This window comes from Ovis canadensis, chromosome 17 (assembly GCF_042477335.2).
Source record: "Ovis canadensis isolate MfBH-ARS-UI-01 breed Bighorn chromosome 17, ARS-UI_OviCan_v2, whole genome shotgun sequence".
Classification (NCBI taxonomy): Eukaryota; Metazoa; Chordata; class Mammalia; order Artiodactyla; family Bovidae; genus Ovis; species Ovis canadensis.
In genome coordinates this window covers 27,024,298-27,039,022 of record NC_091261.1, presented here as the reverse complement: position 1 = coordinate 27,039,022, position 14,725 = coordinate 27,024,298, and the positions used below count along the sequence as shown (strand labels likewise).

General features: G+C 39.8%; 1 protein-coding gene and 1 pseudogene across 4 annotated transcripts in view; both read right to left on the bottom strand.

The window, feature by feature from the left end:
• RNF150 (ring finger protein 150) overlaps positions 1 to 14,725 on the bottom strand; it is a 288,239-nt gene that overhangs the window by 210,356 nt on the left and 63,158 nt on the right. The gene's annotated exons all lie outside the window — the stretch shown is intronic.
• On the bottom strand, positions 240 to 13,579 carry LOC138422806 (regulator of nonsense transcripts 3B pseudogene; annotated as a pseudogene).

Below are 14,725 nucleotides of genomic sequence, written 5' to 3'. Positions count from 1 at the left end.
TTGTCTGGCACTTTAAAGTTAATTTGTAGGCACTGCATAAAAAATGAGAATCGTACTTGCAATCTGAACCTGCTATCAGCTTCCTGCTTTGACGCAAAACATATTCCTCTGCAGTGTATCACCAGCCCAGCGACCCCCTTTCTCTCTCTCTACCCTTTGCCCTGAAGGCACTTCTGGATTGCTTAATTCGTGCTCTTTGGCTGCCGAGGCAGATGGGACACCTAAGGCCATTTGGACTATCACTCCTCGCTTCGCTTTTTTCTATGGCTAATGCCACTTTCTGGCTTTTTTTTCTATGGCTGACTCTCCAGACTTGGTGCTGTCATCAGGGGGACAGAATCAATTTCAGCTTCGAGTGTCTGGCTGGTAAAGCTGCATTGCCGGGCAATCCTTGTTTCTTATGTGATCTCTCTTAACCACTTCTCTCTTTTCAGTTTTTTTCTGAGCTGCCTACTGGCTCTGTACTTTCAGGCTTCTTTCCTTTATCGCGAAGTGCCTCTTTCTCCTTCTTCCTTTCTCTTCGCGCTCCTTCCGCCTGCGGCGGTCTTCTTCCTGCCACATCAGCCTCTCTCTCTCCTGCAGGATGCGCTCTTGGCCCCCTTTGTAATCCCGCTTCCTCTCCTTGTATTCTCTGCCACTCTTATCTTAGGTCTCTCAGGCTCTCATCTCTAAATTCACCCTCAGAACGCTTGGGCAATGTGCAACTCTGCCTGCTGGCTCTTTCAACACTCAGATTCCCTTTGTCCAATTTCTTTTTCATCTCCTTTTTCTGGCTTCTTGAGCAGCTTAATCTTTGGTTCATCCTTTAATTTGTCCCTTTCTGGATTTCTATCTTCTTTCGCTTTTCTATATCTTTCTGTTTTCATTTCTCTTTCCACTTCCTCCTCTCTTCTTCTCTTTGCCTTTTTTCTATCTATTTCTCACCGTCTCCTTTCTTCTCTCTTTTCTTCTCTCATCCTCTGCTTGCTTTTCAGGAAGCTCAAAAGTGGAGTTGTCTTTTTAGCTATTAGTTTTCTATTTTTTGCTTCTATTTCCTCTAGTAGTGTCTCTGGAGTAGATGTCATTTTCTCATTATCTGCAGCATAGCTCTCCAAAAATTTTCTATATTCTGGATCATCATCGGTAGTCCCAACTTTTGCCAGGATATTCCTGACCTTTATTGTCAAGGAATACATAACCATCAAAACAATCCCTGGACAAAATAATGTTTTCTTGGTTTTTAAAGTTAACGTATGCTCTTGCATACGTATGAGGATACAGACTAGTATCATTAGAAAAAAACTCAAAATAATCATGCTCAGGCATAGGCTGAAGATGTTCCTGAAGCTGCTCTTGGTCAAAGTGGCTGGTAATCTCTGATTTACCACCTGGGGGAGTCAAGAGGGTTACTCACTTCTCCTTAGGCCTATGTTCCTTCTCTCTTTCATGGCTACAGCTTCACTTCTCACCACAGTAGCTCAGCCTAAACCAATATCATATATCATTTTGAAAAATTCTATAATTAAATTATAGAATCCAATAATTCTATGTTTTATTGAAAACACATTTATCTTCATGACAGAGAAAGCTGGCAATAAATCGCTATTATATAAAATTTATTTTAGCTTAGGTCCCATCACTTCATGGCAAATAGATGGGGAAACAGTGGAAACAGTGTCAGACTTTATTTTTCTGGGCTCCAAAAATCACTGCAGATGGTGATTGCAGCCATGAAATTAAAAGACGCTTACTCCTTGGAAGGAAAGTTATGACCAACCTAGACAGCATATTCCTAAGCAGAGACATTACTTTGCTAACAAAGGTCCGTCTAGTCAAGGCTATGGTTTTTCCAGTAGTCATGTATGGATGTGAGAGTTGGACTGTGAAGAAAGCTGACTGCGGAAGAACTGATGCTTTTGAACTGTGGTGTTGGAGAAGACTCTCAAGAGTCCCTTGGACTGCAAGGAGATCCAGCCAGTCCATTCTAAAGGAGATCAGTCCTGGGTGTTCTTTGCAAGCAATGATGCTGAAGCTGAAACTCCAGTACTTTGGCCACCTCCTGCGAAGAGTTGATTCATTAGAAAAGACTCTGATGCTGGGAGGGATTGGGGGCAAGAGGAAAAGGGGACGACAGAGGATGAGATGGCTGGATGGCATCACAGACTCGATGGACATGAGTTTGGGTGAACTCTGGGAGTTGGTGATGGACAGGGAGGCCTGGAGTGCTGCAATTCATGGGGTTGCAAAGAGTTGGACACGACTGAGCGACTGAACTGAACTGAGGAGATTCTATGGATTAGGATAGAACACTGTTTGTAATTACTACGGTTACTATGGATAACTGTCAAATATGTAATAGATGAACCTAGAAAGGAATACAGATATGAAGAGTAAAATATCAGCAGGAGGAGGTGGGGCTTTTGGGCCTTAAATCTGTGTTATGTGCTAATGTAAATTATATCAAGATAAAAGAAATCCAAAGGGAAAACAATAGTGCTTCATATCACCGCCTCCACGCTGCTGCAGCACAGATGGACACTTACATAAGACCCCACAGAGATCTGCTGGACTAAATGTTCATCTTTTACGACTGCATAGAGGTTTCATTCGGAGAAGGCAATGGCACCCCACTCCAGTACTCTTGCCTCGAAAATCCCATGGATGGAGGAGCCTGGTTGGTTGCAGTCCATGGGGTCGCAGAGTTGGACACGACTGAGCGACTTCACTTTGACTTTTCACTTTCAGGCATTGGAGAAGGAAATGGCAACCCACTCCAGTGTCCTTGCCTGGAGAATCCCAGGGACACAGGAGCCTGGTGGGCTGCCGTCTATGGGGTCACACAGAGTCGGACATGACTGAAGTGACTTAGCAGCAGCAGCATCAGAGGTTTCATTATTCTTTCCATACCATTTCAGAAAATAAATTTTGAGCTAGTGAGCCATCTGCTCACACTGTGGGGATAAATCAAATAGAAAAAGGAACTCACTAACACTATTTCCTCATTTCATATGGTAGCAAATGAAATAAGTCTTTAAAATAATCAGACCAGTGGCATACACTATTTTAAATTTAGCCCAGTATGATTCACAATAAACAAAATGCAATATGACTCTTCCAGAAGATGGGAGACGTAAGCACAACACACATTAGTGAGAAAATGCCACTGTAAAGGAAATCTGACTTGTCTTAGAGAAAATTAAGTACAGCATACAAAATTTGATATAGTGTATTAAAGAAAAATGTCAATAAATTCTTACTGTAGCTTCAAAGGAATGCTGGCAAATGTAGGCTTACTTGGCCTAGACAGCACAGGGGCCACTACACGTGAAAAAATTCAAGAAATAAAAGACTCATAAAAATATAACACAAAGTATTTTATCATATTTTAAATGAACCATTAGCTAGTCTGCTTATTTTAGCATATTCCACTTATATACAAAAGGATCTGAATTAAGCAGGTTCTACTTCAATTGATAAATAAGCCACATTTCAAAAGTAAAGAAAACATCTCCCCAAAGTATGTAGAGATTTTAAAATTTATTGAAGCATATAAGAAAAGAGGCTCAATCAGATAACTGTTATAAGTGGATGAAATACTTTAATGAAATTACCTGTAGCTGAGTTATCTTTTGATGGCTTAAGTTTGGAAGGTTTGGGAGACTAATTTTTATACTAGAGTAGAAAAACAAGTTTTTTAAAAGTGAACAAAGAAAATGGAATATATTATACACAAAGTAAAGTAAGATATAAAAAGGAAGTAAGAAAAACTGTAATAAAATATTGGTTTTGAATGCATGGGATGATGAGTTTTCCTTTTGGGTTTTTGATGTAAAATTGATATTGTTTTAAGTTTGTATTATAAAAGAAATAAACACACATATGCACATGGTAAACATGTATATCAAACACCTGGGGTGCAAAATCACCCATAATATTATACTTAAAAGCAGTACCTTTCAACAGTATGGCATCCAGCCAGCTAACCTTGACCCTACACATTCTTTAGATAGCTGAGATTCTATTGTGTAGGCAATTTTTTTTTTACAGATAATGTTATATTTGTGTTTTTAAAATATTTGTAAAGAATATGAATAACATTTATTCAGAAATTTATACAGAGGCATTGTATTAAATGAGTCATGAGCAAATTAGCTTATTTATAGTGTATTTTACTTACTTACAAAAGCATCTGAATTATGTAGATGCTATCTCAATTGATATAAACCAATTTTAAAACTGAACGAACTGTCTCCCAAAAGGACATAGATTTTAAGTTTTACTCACGGACACAAAGTTTGTTTAATCATTTCCCTTTCTGTCCTTACAGTTATGTGTGTATGTGTTCAGTCATGTCTGACTCTTTGTGACCCCATGGACTGCAGCCAGCCAGGCTCCTCTATCCATGGAATTTTCCAGGCAAGAATACTGGAATGGGTTCCCATTTCCTTCTCCAGGGGATCTTCCTGATTCAGGGATCGAATCTATATCTCTTGCATTGGAGGTGGATTCTTTACTGCTGAGCCACCTGAGAAGACCAAACGAAGGCAAACAGGTCTGTACATAATGCAAAGTTATTTCTTTATGATAGAGTCTCAAAAGTTGAATGTTTAAGGTAAATAATATACATTATTTTTAAAGTTCTAAATGAAAATAAGCAAACTGCTTTTCTGAAAGATTGTGCCACCTTATATTTCCAGAAGTTACAGGTCAAAGCGATGGTTTAGAGCTGACATTGTTTTTAGTTCTTCAAGAAGGACCCACCAAAACTGGGCTTATGCATAAAAACAAACTGATTACTTCATTTCCTTCTCCAGAGGATCTTCCCAACCCAGGGATCCAACCCAGGTCTCCCTCACTGCAGGCAGACACTTTACCATATCACCCCCCAGGGGAGCCTTAAAACATGCTAAGTACAAGTTATGCTAGACCCCAACACAAAAATAAAGACAGTATTCTTTCCTTCACAGATTTTCCAGACCCTCACAATTTAGAATGTGTATGCACTCCTGTGTGTGTGCACGCGTATCCGTTTATGATGGCCGGGGTGGTGGGCTAACGACAAAAACTGAGTAACCAAGAGTCACACACTTTATTTTACTTGACAGCTTTGATTTAGCCCCTCTTGCTTACTGAACTATAAAAGCCATTCTATAATGAATCCATGACAGACAGTCCAAAGCAACTGATTGGTGACTCCATAAACAGATTTAATCAAAGTTAAAAAGCAGATGGCCTCAATGAAACCAAACAACTTCAACATTTTTTTTTCACTTTGTAAGTTCTACTTAATAATCATAAAATCCATATTGAACATTTACTGTGTGTCAGATACTATTCTAAGCACTTAGCATACTTAAACAAATTTAGAGCTGGCAATACCCCTATGAGTTAAGAACCTATCAGTTCCTTCATTTTATATCTGAGAAAACCAAGGCCACATTGCTAGTAAGTGGCAGAGGTGGGATTTGAATCTTTATGCACCAAATAAGGAAATGCACAGTAGGTGTGCTTACTATAAGATAAAGACTTGGAAAACATTAACCAGTCCTGGCTATGTATGTTTCTGTTTTGGCCTACAGGTTGTGACTACTGTGAGGTCAAGGGTTATGACTAGAATGTCTTTATGTGGCTTTCCTCCAATTAGTTACAGTTCTATTATATTCACAGAAAAATACAAAGACACAAAAGACAAAAACAGAAAGTAGTAATGTGGAGAGTAGACAGTCTCTCTCCAGGATTATTTGCCAAATTAAAGGCAAAGCAGAGGGATTTCCCTGGTCCAGTGGTTAAGACTTTGCACTTTCAATGCAGGGGGTGCCAGGTTGATCCCTAGTTGGGGAACTAATATCCCACATGCCTCATGGTGTGGCCAAAAAAACTGTTTTTAATTTAAAAAAAATATGTTCAGTTGTTCAGTCGTGTCTGACTCTTTGCAACCCCTCTTTGCAACTCTAGCTCACCAGTCTCTTCTATCCAAGGGATTTTCCAGGCAAGAAAACTGAAGTGGACTGCCATTTCCTTCTCTGGGGTCGGGGGAGAAATATATATATATATATATATATATATATATATATATATATATACACACACATACATACATATATATATTTAAATAAATATAGATAAATGCTTTTAAGTTTGTTTGTTTTTTTTTTCAAAAAAGGTTTAACAAAGATAAACGAAGTCAGGGCAGAGGCTTTGACACTGTGCTGAGGCTTTATAAGCTATATATTTAATAGCCTGACAGTTTTAAATAAGTTCTCTGTATATCACAGGGCTCAATGTCTCCAAATCAACATGCTTCTCTAGTTTCAGCACTGAATGAATGCACTTGGGTTACTTTGACCTAAGGTGTTGGGAAGCCACAGGCTTGACACTAATGTGAGAGGCAGAGACAAGGGGGAAAAAAATGCCAGAGAGAAATATATGACATAAAGGAATTCCTTGAGAGTATCTATATCTGAATGCTTCTGACCCCTCTCAAAATAGAAAAACACTATTTTAAAATATTGAAACACAAATAGTTCCTAAAATTGATTATAGGAAAAAAAAAAGCTCCCTGTTTGTAATATATTTCAAGTTTGCTATGCCAGTGGCTATTAGGTAACCATTAAGAGATGCCTCCTAAAGAAAAGGGAACCCTCTTGCACCGTTGGTGGGAATGTAAATTGGTGCAGCCTCTAGGGAGAACAATACGGAGATTCCTTAAAAAACTAGGAATAAAACTATCATATGACCGAAAAATTCCACCACTGGGCATATAACCTAAGGAAACCATAATTGAAAAAGACACATGTGCCCCAATGTTCTCTGCAGCACTATTTACAATAGCTAGGACATTGAAGCAACCTAGATGTCCACTGACAGATGAATGGACAAAGGAGTTGTGGTGCATATACACAATGGAATATTACTCGGCCATGAAAAGGAACACATTTGAATCGGTTCTAATGAGGTGGATGAACCTAGAGCCTATTATACAAAGTGAAGTAAGTCAGAAAGAGAAAAAAAAACATCAGATATTAACACATAGATATGGAGTCTAGAAAGACTGTATGATGAACCTATTTGCAGGGCAGCAATGGCGATGAAGGGCAATGGAGACTAGTGGACACTGTAGGGGAAGCAGAGAGTTGGACGAACTGAGAGAGCAGCCCTGAAACATATACATTACCATCTGTAAAACAGATAGCCAGTGGGAATTTGCTGTTTGACTGCATGACACAGGGAGCTCAAACCTGGAGCTCTGTGACAACCTAAAGCAGTAAGATAGGGTGGGAGGTGGGAGGGACACTCAAGACGGAGGGAACATATGTATTAATATACCTATGGCTGACTCATGTTGACATATGGCAGAAACCAACACAACACTGTAAGGCAATTAGCCTCCAATAAAAAATAAATTAATTAATAATAAAAAATAAAGAAACAGAAGAAAGATTAAAAAAAAAAAAAGATGCCGCCTAGGAACTTAAGACTCCGAGCTCCCAATGCAAAGGGGCCTGGGTTCAATCCCCAGTCAGAGAACTAGCTCCCACATGCTGCAACTAAGAGTTCACACCCCACAACTAAAGATTCCACATGCTACAAGGATCAAAGATCCCATGTGCCACAACTAAGACCCAGGACAGCCAAATAATAAATATTTTTCTTTAAAAGAGATGCCTCCTCATGAAAGGCAAACTTTCAAAGGTAAGGGCGTATACGCTCTAAGAAGAAATTCATTATAATTCCCACTTAAGAAAGACTAGACTCAGCAATTTCATAATATGTCTCAAGAGGTCAAACACTGGAAAAACTGACCTTGATATCCTTAAGTCCACTGTGGTATAAGAGCAATATTCACTCCAACTGTCTATCAAACACCAATTCTTTCAACACATGTGCCCTCCATCTAACCACACAAAGCCATGCAACCTACATAGATCTCCCAAATAGAGATGGTGTAGAACTAGCATATCCACCTCTATCTGAATGCTGACACTGGCTGCAATCCAGGACCTTCAATAGTAACTGCAGAAAAGGCTTGCTTTCCTGAAGCTGCTCGTGATGAAATAACACACTGCAGGCATTCTCTCTGCATGGGTAGTCTGGTCTTCCCCATATCTTCCTTGTGATTAACTTCTAAGCCTTCTCACTGCTATTTGATTCATCGGATCCAAGGGTGTTCAATTTGGAAAGGAATGAATCAGCATGAACTTCCTCCTCCTGCTGTTAAATGATTTCTCCTTATGACCCTTCTCCTCTGGATGTAGGAAGATTAGAGCAAGGTGCAACTATTAAAGGCTATCATTTGTTCAGTGTGTGTGTAAAAATATCAATCCATTCCCCAGTAATTTGAGTACTCTACAAATTACACGATACATTTCAGAAATGGGTGTCTCCACATCTGCAAGTCAGTTGATTCTTTACAGCAATATCAATGCTTCCCTTTCAAGGAGAAGGCATCAAAAGAGACCCTCAAATTGTGAACAAGTCAAGAGCAATTCAGACACTGAAGCTTAATCTAAAAAAGATACTGATGCCAACTTTATGGAACACTTAGTTAATTTGCACTTCTAAAATGCTTTAGACACAAATACATCTTGATACTAAAACACTTATCCACATCAAGAACTCACATTAAAATTTTTTCAATTTTAAATAAAGCATACTGTTCCAAAGCTTCCTAAGCAGAGGGTTAGAGCACTTTAAGTTAGCATTGTGCTATGACAGTCTCTGCAACTAAAAGGTGTCCATAGATTTTTACTTCCTGACAGGCAGGGTTGACGGCCCAACTCAGCCCTGAAACAGCTATAGCAGGCAGACAGTCACCTTTCCGCTTCCCATAAAATTATGGAAGCAAAATCTCTGAAGGGGGGGAAGAGACAGCAAGGCGGCAGAGCATAACCTTTAAAAGAATGACAGAGCCCAAGGATACGACATAAAGTGATTAGAACCAACAAGATCCAAGATGTAGATGAGTCTTCTTCCACTAGACCCAGAGTGTCAGTATACACTTGTAACACATCCGCAAGCTAAATGACACACCACCAGTAAGTACCACGACCGTAAGGGTCACAGAGTAGGCAGTGGACCGATTCCTAGAAATCCACACCCCTTCCTCAAAATCTAATAACTGGAATATTCCTCCTACTCATTAGTCAGTGAAATCACCCACCCCTATAAAAACTGACAACCTCATACCATCATGCCTCTCTTGCCTTCCAAGATGGCCCACATTGTCTACCGAGTGTGTTTCCTCCCTAAATAAACTTTAAGTTTAATAAATAAAAAAAAAAAACAAAAAGTCTCTGAAATATGAATTCTGAGTATTTTTATAAATTTTTGCAAAGCAGATCCTTCCCCCAAACATCAAAGACATACAAAGCAACAACACATAAATAATGTAGAATACTTGGTTGGCTACTAATGTAAATTAGCGTAATAGTGAATTATTAATACTGAATAACCATTATGTACATGTTTTTAAATAACTTCAGATTAATTACTTGCGAACAGATCACTTGCCTAATTTAGTTTTCACAAGTAATTAAAACAGACAAAACAATCTGTTGTTAGAGTACAAATTGCTTATTATTTGTAAAAGAACACAGAGTGATTGAAGCTGTCAATCTTTTTGTAGAAATTTGAAGTCATCCTTAAGCTATTAGCTTTCTAAGTCAATTTTTTTTTTCCAGAGAGAAAACATGTCAGTCTTATCAGAAGTACCACAAATAGATCAGCTTTATTCCAGCTCTTGCAACGAGTTGACAGGTTATTTTCTGTTGTTGTTCAGTTGCTAAGTCATTTCCAACTCTGTGACCCTATGAACTGCAGCACGCAGGCTTCCCTGTCCTTCACTGTCTCTCAGAATTTGCTCAAATTTATGTCCACTGAGTCAGTGCTGTTATCTCTAATCATCTCATCCTTTGCTGCCCCCTTCTCCTCTTGCCCTCAGTCTTTCCCAGCATCAGAGTCTTTTTCAATGAGTGGGCTCTTCACATCAAGTGGCCAAAGTATTGGAGCTTCAACTTTAGTATAAGTCCTTCCAAGAATATTCAGGGTTGATTTCCTTTGAGATTGACTAGTTTGATCTCCTTGCAGTCCGAGGGGCTCTCAAGAGTCTTTTCCAGCACCACAATTAGAAAGCATCAATTCTTCAGTGCTCAGCCTTCTCTATGGTCCAGTTCTCACATCTGTACATGACTACAGGAAAAACCACAGCTTTGATTACATGACCCTTGGGCGGCAAAGTAATGTCTCTGCTTTGTAATATGCTGTCTAGGTTTGTAATAGCTTTTCTTCCAAGGGGCAAGCATCTTTTAATTTCATGGCTGCAGTCACCATCTACAGTGATTTGGGAGACCAAGAAAATAAAATCTGTCATTGTTTCCACTTTTTCCTGATTCATTTGCCATGAAGTGATGGGACCAAATGCCATGATCTTTTTGAACATTGAGTTTTAAGCCAGCTTTTTCACTCTCTTTCACCTTCATCAAGAGGCTTGCTGCCATTAGAGTGGTATCAGCTGCATATCTGAGGTTGTTGATATTTCTCCTGGCAATCTTGATTCCAGTATGTAATTACATTAAAAAAAAAAAACCTCACAACATAGTGGCATATATTATATTGTCAATCCAGCCTGCATTTCTCATGATGTACTTGGCATATTTACTAGATTCATCCAAAGTCTGTGGCTAGGTATATTTTTATGGTAGAAACAATCTGACCAAGATTGTTTTTCTATGCAAGAATCAGAAAGTTCTAGACTAAGCATTTAGTGCCTCTTTTGATGGTCAAAACCAGAGAGAGGGTTTGATTAAATTCAAGGCATATTACCTCCCTGCTGTTGAGGAAAAAAAAATTCCTTAATCCTAACGATCTGGATTGGTTTTCAGGATCAATCAATATCATCACATAGTTATTTGTTAAATGACTTGACTATAAATTACAAGAAGGTGATCTGTTAAAGCTTTCACTTTTGATTCCCATTTTCAAGTTCAGAGAGGATAATCTCTCATAAAGGCTTTTTATGCTAAGATAGAAAATGTCTCTAAAAGCTCAGAGAAAAAGTCAAATAAAAGAATTTTATACTCATCTAGGGATATAGGTAAAAATTAAGGATCTCCTTGGAAATAGTCACATATAAGATACTTTCCTATTACAGGGAGAGTCAAGATATAGTCTTATAAATGAGCTAAATTTGCTTTTAATCACTCAGATTTTTATATGACAAGTTTTAGCACTGAGATCAAAACAAACCAAAAAGTATTAGTATTTCCAAGGTTCTTATCGGTGAACTTTGTCTTTTAAAAAATGGAGTAGGAAAAGTGGGTGGTGGAATACAGTCAATAATATTGTAATACATTTGTATGGGGCAGATGGTTGCTAGACTTGCTGGCCATTTCATAACGTATGCAAATGTCAAGTCACAATGTAGTATACACCCAAAACTAACATTATGTTGTATGTCAACTATATTTCAATTAAAAAAAAGAAAATTGTATAGCATTTCCAGTTTGTCTTAAGAGCCGAAGACCTCAAATACTTTTGCAGTGTCAACAAGAAGAAATGAAAAAGAAAGGAAGAAAATAAAGGTAAGACAGTGAGAGAGGAAGTAAGTGGGGAGAGAAGGAAATTTCTTACTGGAAAAAGCAGAAAATGTCTGACCTAAGAGTTTAATTAATTTAAAATACGGTTGCAATCTAAATACGTGGGGTTTCTGAGTGTGATAACATTCTTCCATGAAAATACAGCATGCTATGCTTCTGGAAAGGACATTTAATGGGAAGCCCGGGAAAAGTTTCATGGGAAACAGAGTCACCTATACACTTTTAGGAAATACAGACATTTTAAAGGAAAGAGATAAGGATGGGAGCCTTGTTCTTTTGGAATAAAGGCCATTCACCAGTACTGAAATCTTGACAGCAACTGCATCTGTACAGTTCCAAAGCTATAGTGTCAGAGCTGACACTGCAAATTTGGGTAACAGTCACTGGTTCTTCTTTATGGGAGATGAAAATCAAATACAAATGGGAGATTCTGCCATGCTCTCAAGCAGTTTCAAGGGGAATGAAAGTGAAAGTGTTAGTCGCTCAGTTGTGTTCGACTCTTGAAGACCTCATGGCCCGTAGCCCGTCAGGCTCCTCTGTCCATGGAACTCTCCAGGCAAGAATACTGGAGTGGGTAGCCATTTGCTTCTGCAGGGAATCTTCCCGACCCAGGGATCAAACCCAGGTCTCTTGCATTGCAGGCAGATTCTTCACCGTCAGAGCCACCATACTTTCAAGCAACTTCTAGAGGAGGGCTATTTCAGTCTCAATGTGCCTCTGAACCACCTAGAGGTCTTGTTAAACTGCAGGTTCGGATTCAGTAGGTGCAGGGTCTGAGACTGTGCAGGGCAGTGTCTGCAGCATGAACTCACTGGAGCAGAGTCTAGGGCCTCAGCATGGAGGACCCTGATCACCCACAACCACACAACAGTGTCACCAGCACTGTTGCAACAGGTAGAGTGTTTTATATGTTGAAAGGAACAGATAAATGTACTTTATATTATGAAAGGACGAAATTCTTTCCTACCCACTGACCACTTCCGGAAAACAGAAACTGCCTTATCAGAAACCTCAACAGTGGCTGAAGGTCTCTGCAGAGATGTGTGACACATTGCTGTATGTTAACAGAGATAGTACAGACTGATGGAGATGCTAATGCTTGTTTCTCTAGCATTCTGTAGTTCAGGCATGCGTGTTTTCAGTGGGACAACAAGGAAAGAAGAGTCACATGTTTAAGATTTATGTGTTTTAAGTTGCTTTTATGGAACAGTCTAACTGTATAACATCAAAGAATATAACATCTGTCTCCTACCAAGTAGCATATTAAAAGGGCAATCACAAACATAACTGCATATAAAGTCATTTTTGTACAAACATTTGAAGACTGTAAATTATAAAACAGACAGATATTAAAAGTACACATTTACTATCCTTGCCCCAAGCTAGCATCCATTCTCAATCTTATTTTTATTCGATTTTTACTCAGCACATCACCGTGACCCATGAGCAGGGCAGTATCATATTGAGTCCGGCTCCTTCTTGCTGAATCATCTCTAAGAGTCACAGCCCCAAAGCAGAGAGTGTCAGTACCTAAAAGCAATGAATTTACATTGTTTTGAATCGCTCCACAGTCTACACTGGAAATTTCTCCCTAAGGCTTCATATTTGCCAATGTCCTCCACAATGCTTGAGAGGTAAGTCATCACAGAGGACCGTCCACCCTAGTTCCATTATCCGCCATTCCTCAGGAATCAGGGTTTGGTATTGGTCACGCTGCCTGCTCAGCGGGGATGTTAGTCACAGCCGCTGTGGCAGAGCTAGGGACATGGGACGCAGTAGAAGAGGAAGAAGAAGCAACTGAAGTGGAAACAACCTTGGAAATGTAGGGAAACTGCCTCTCCAAGGCTGCAGCCAGTCTCTTTCAAGCTTCTGGGGAATAGCCATGGAAGGCGGAAGTGACCGTCCCAGAGACATGAACACAAGGGGGCGCCCTTGAGACCTGATGGGGCAGCACCGCCTGTGCTCTCCTCACCTCTGCTCCGATGCAAAACAAACATCTCAGGCATGCCTCATCCTCAACGTAAAATGTGAGAGGACCAGCCCTTACCTGCACTCCGAGGTCCTTGTGCCTCAGCTTCTTACATTTTGTTTTTTAATTTAATTTTTTTATTGGAGTATAATTGCTTTACAATGTTGTATTACTTTGGGCTGCACTACAAAGTGAATCAGCTCTATGCATATATATATATCCCCTCTTTCTTGAACCCTCCCTTTCCCCCAGCCCCATCCCACTCCTCTAAGCCATCACAGAGCACCGAGCTGAGCTTCTTGTGCTATACAGCAGGTTCCCACTAGCTTCTTAATTTTCATAACATAGCAGTAATAGCCACTCCCCACACCACCACTCCCAGATCATGGAGGATGCGGAATAAAATAACACAAATAAAAAGACAGAGGAAAGAGAAAGGATTATACGACAACGTTATTATTATTACTCAGTGCTTCTGTTTTTTAAATATATCACCTGCATATCCAAGGAACCAACTGACATGTGGTACTCAGTGAAAAAACCTGGGGAAAAATGGCAGAAAGGTCTGAATTTTAAATTTTAATTCCATGTAATTCTTATTGTTTTGTCTGACAAGCCAGGCCTCCATGGAAGGAGGCCTTCCTTCATGGAAGGCCTTGTAGCTCAGCTACAATCTGAGCTCCATGGAAGACAGGAGATGCAGGTAAAATGGAAGCTTTAGCAAAGACACGATGGATGAATAGGGTTGTCCAGGCTAAGGGAGGTGGGAGGGGTTCTGGGAAAGAACTAGAGGCTGGGTGGGGCGTGACAGACTGTTCAACTCAGACCCAGGAGCAGGGCTGGTGAGGATCTGGAAGTGGACAACTATTTCTGGATTGTTCCCATCCTGGAATTCTGGAGCAGGCAGAAGAATTTGGTAGCTTGAAGGCAGTGAAAGAAGGCATAGCCAACACAGGGGGCCCATGTGATTACTGATCTTGAACTCTGAGAATGTATTATTTTAAAAATAATACCCAATGAATACAATCTGCTAGGAAGTGGCTGATATTAAGCAACACCTGTCAAGTAGAGAGCTGGCTTCTGGCACACGCACATCACAGTCACAGTGACTGGCACACAAGCCTGGCCTAGCTGGCTGTGTGGCATGACTGCAGACTGTTGACAAGAGAGGGCAGGTGTGCCC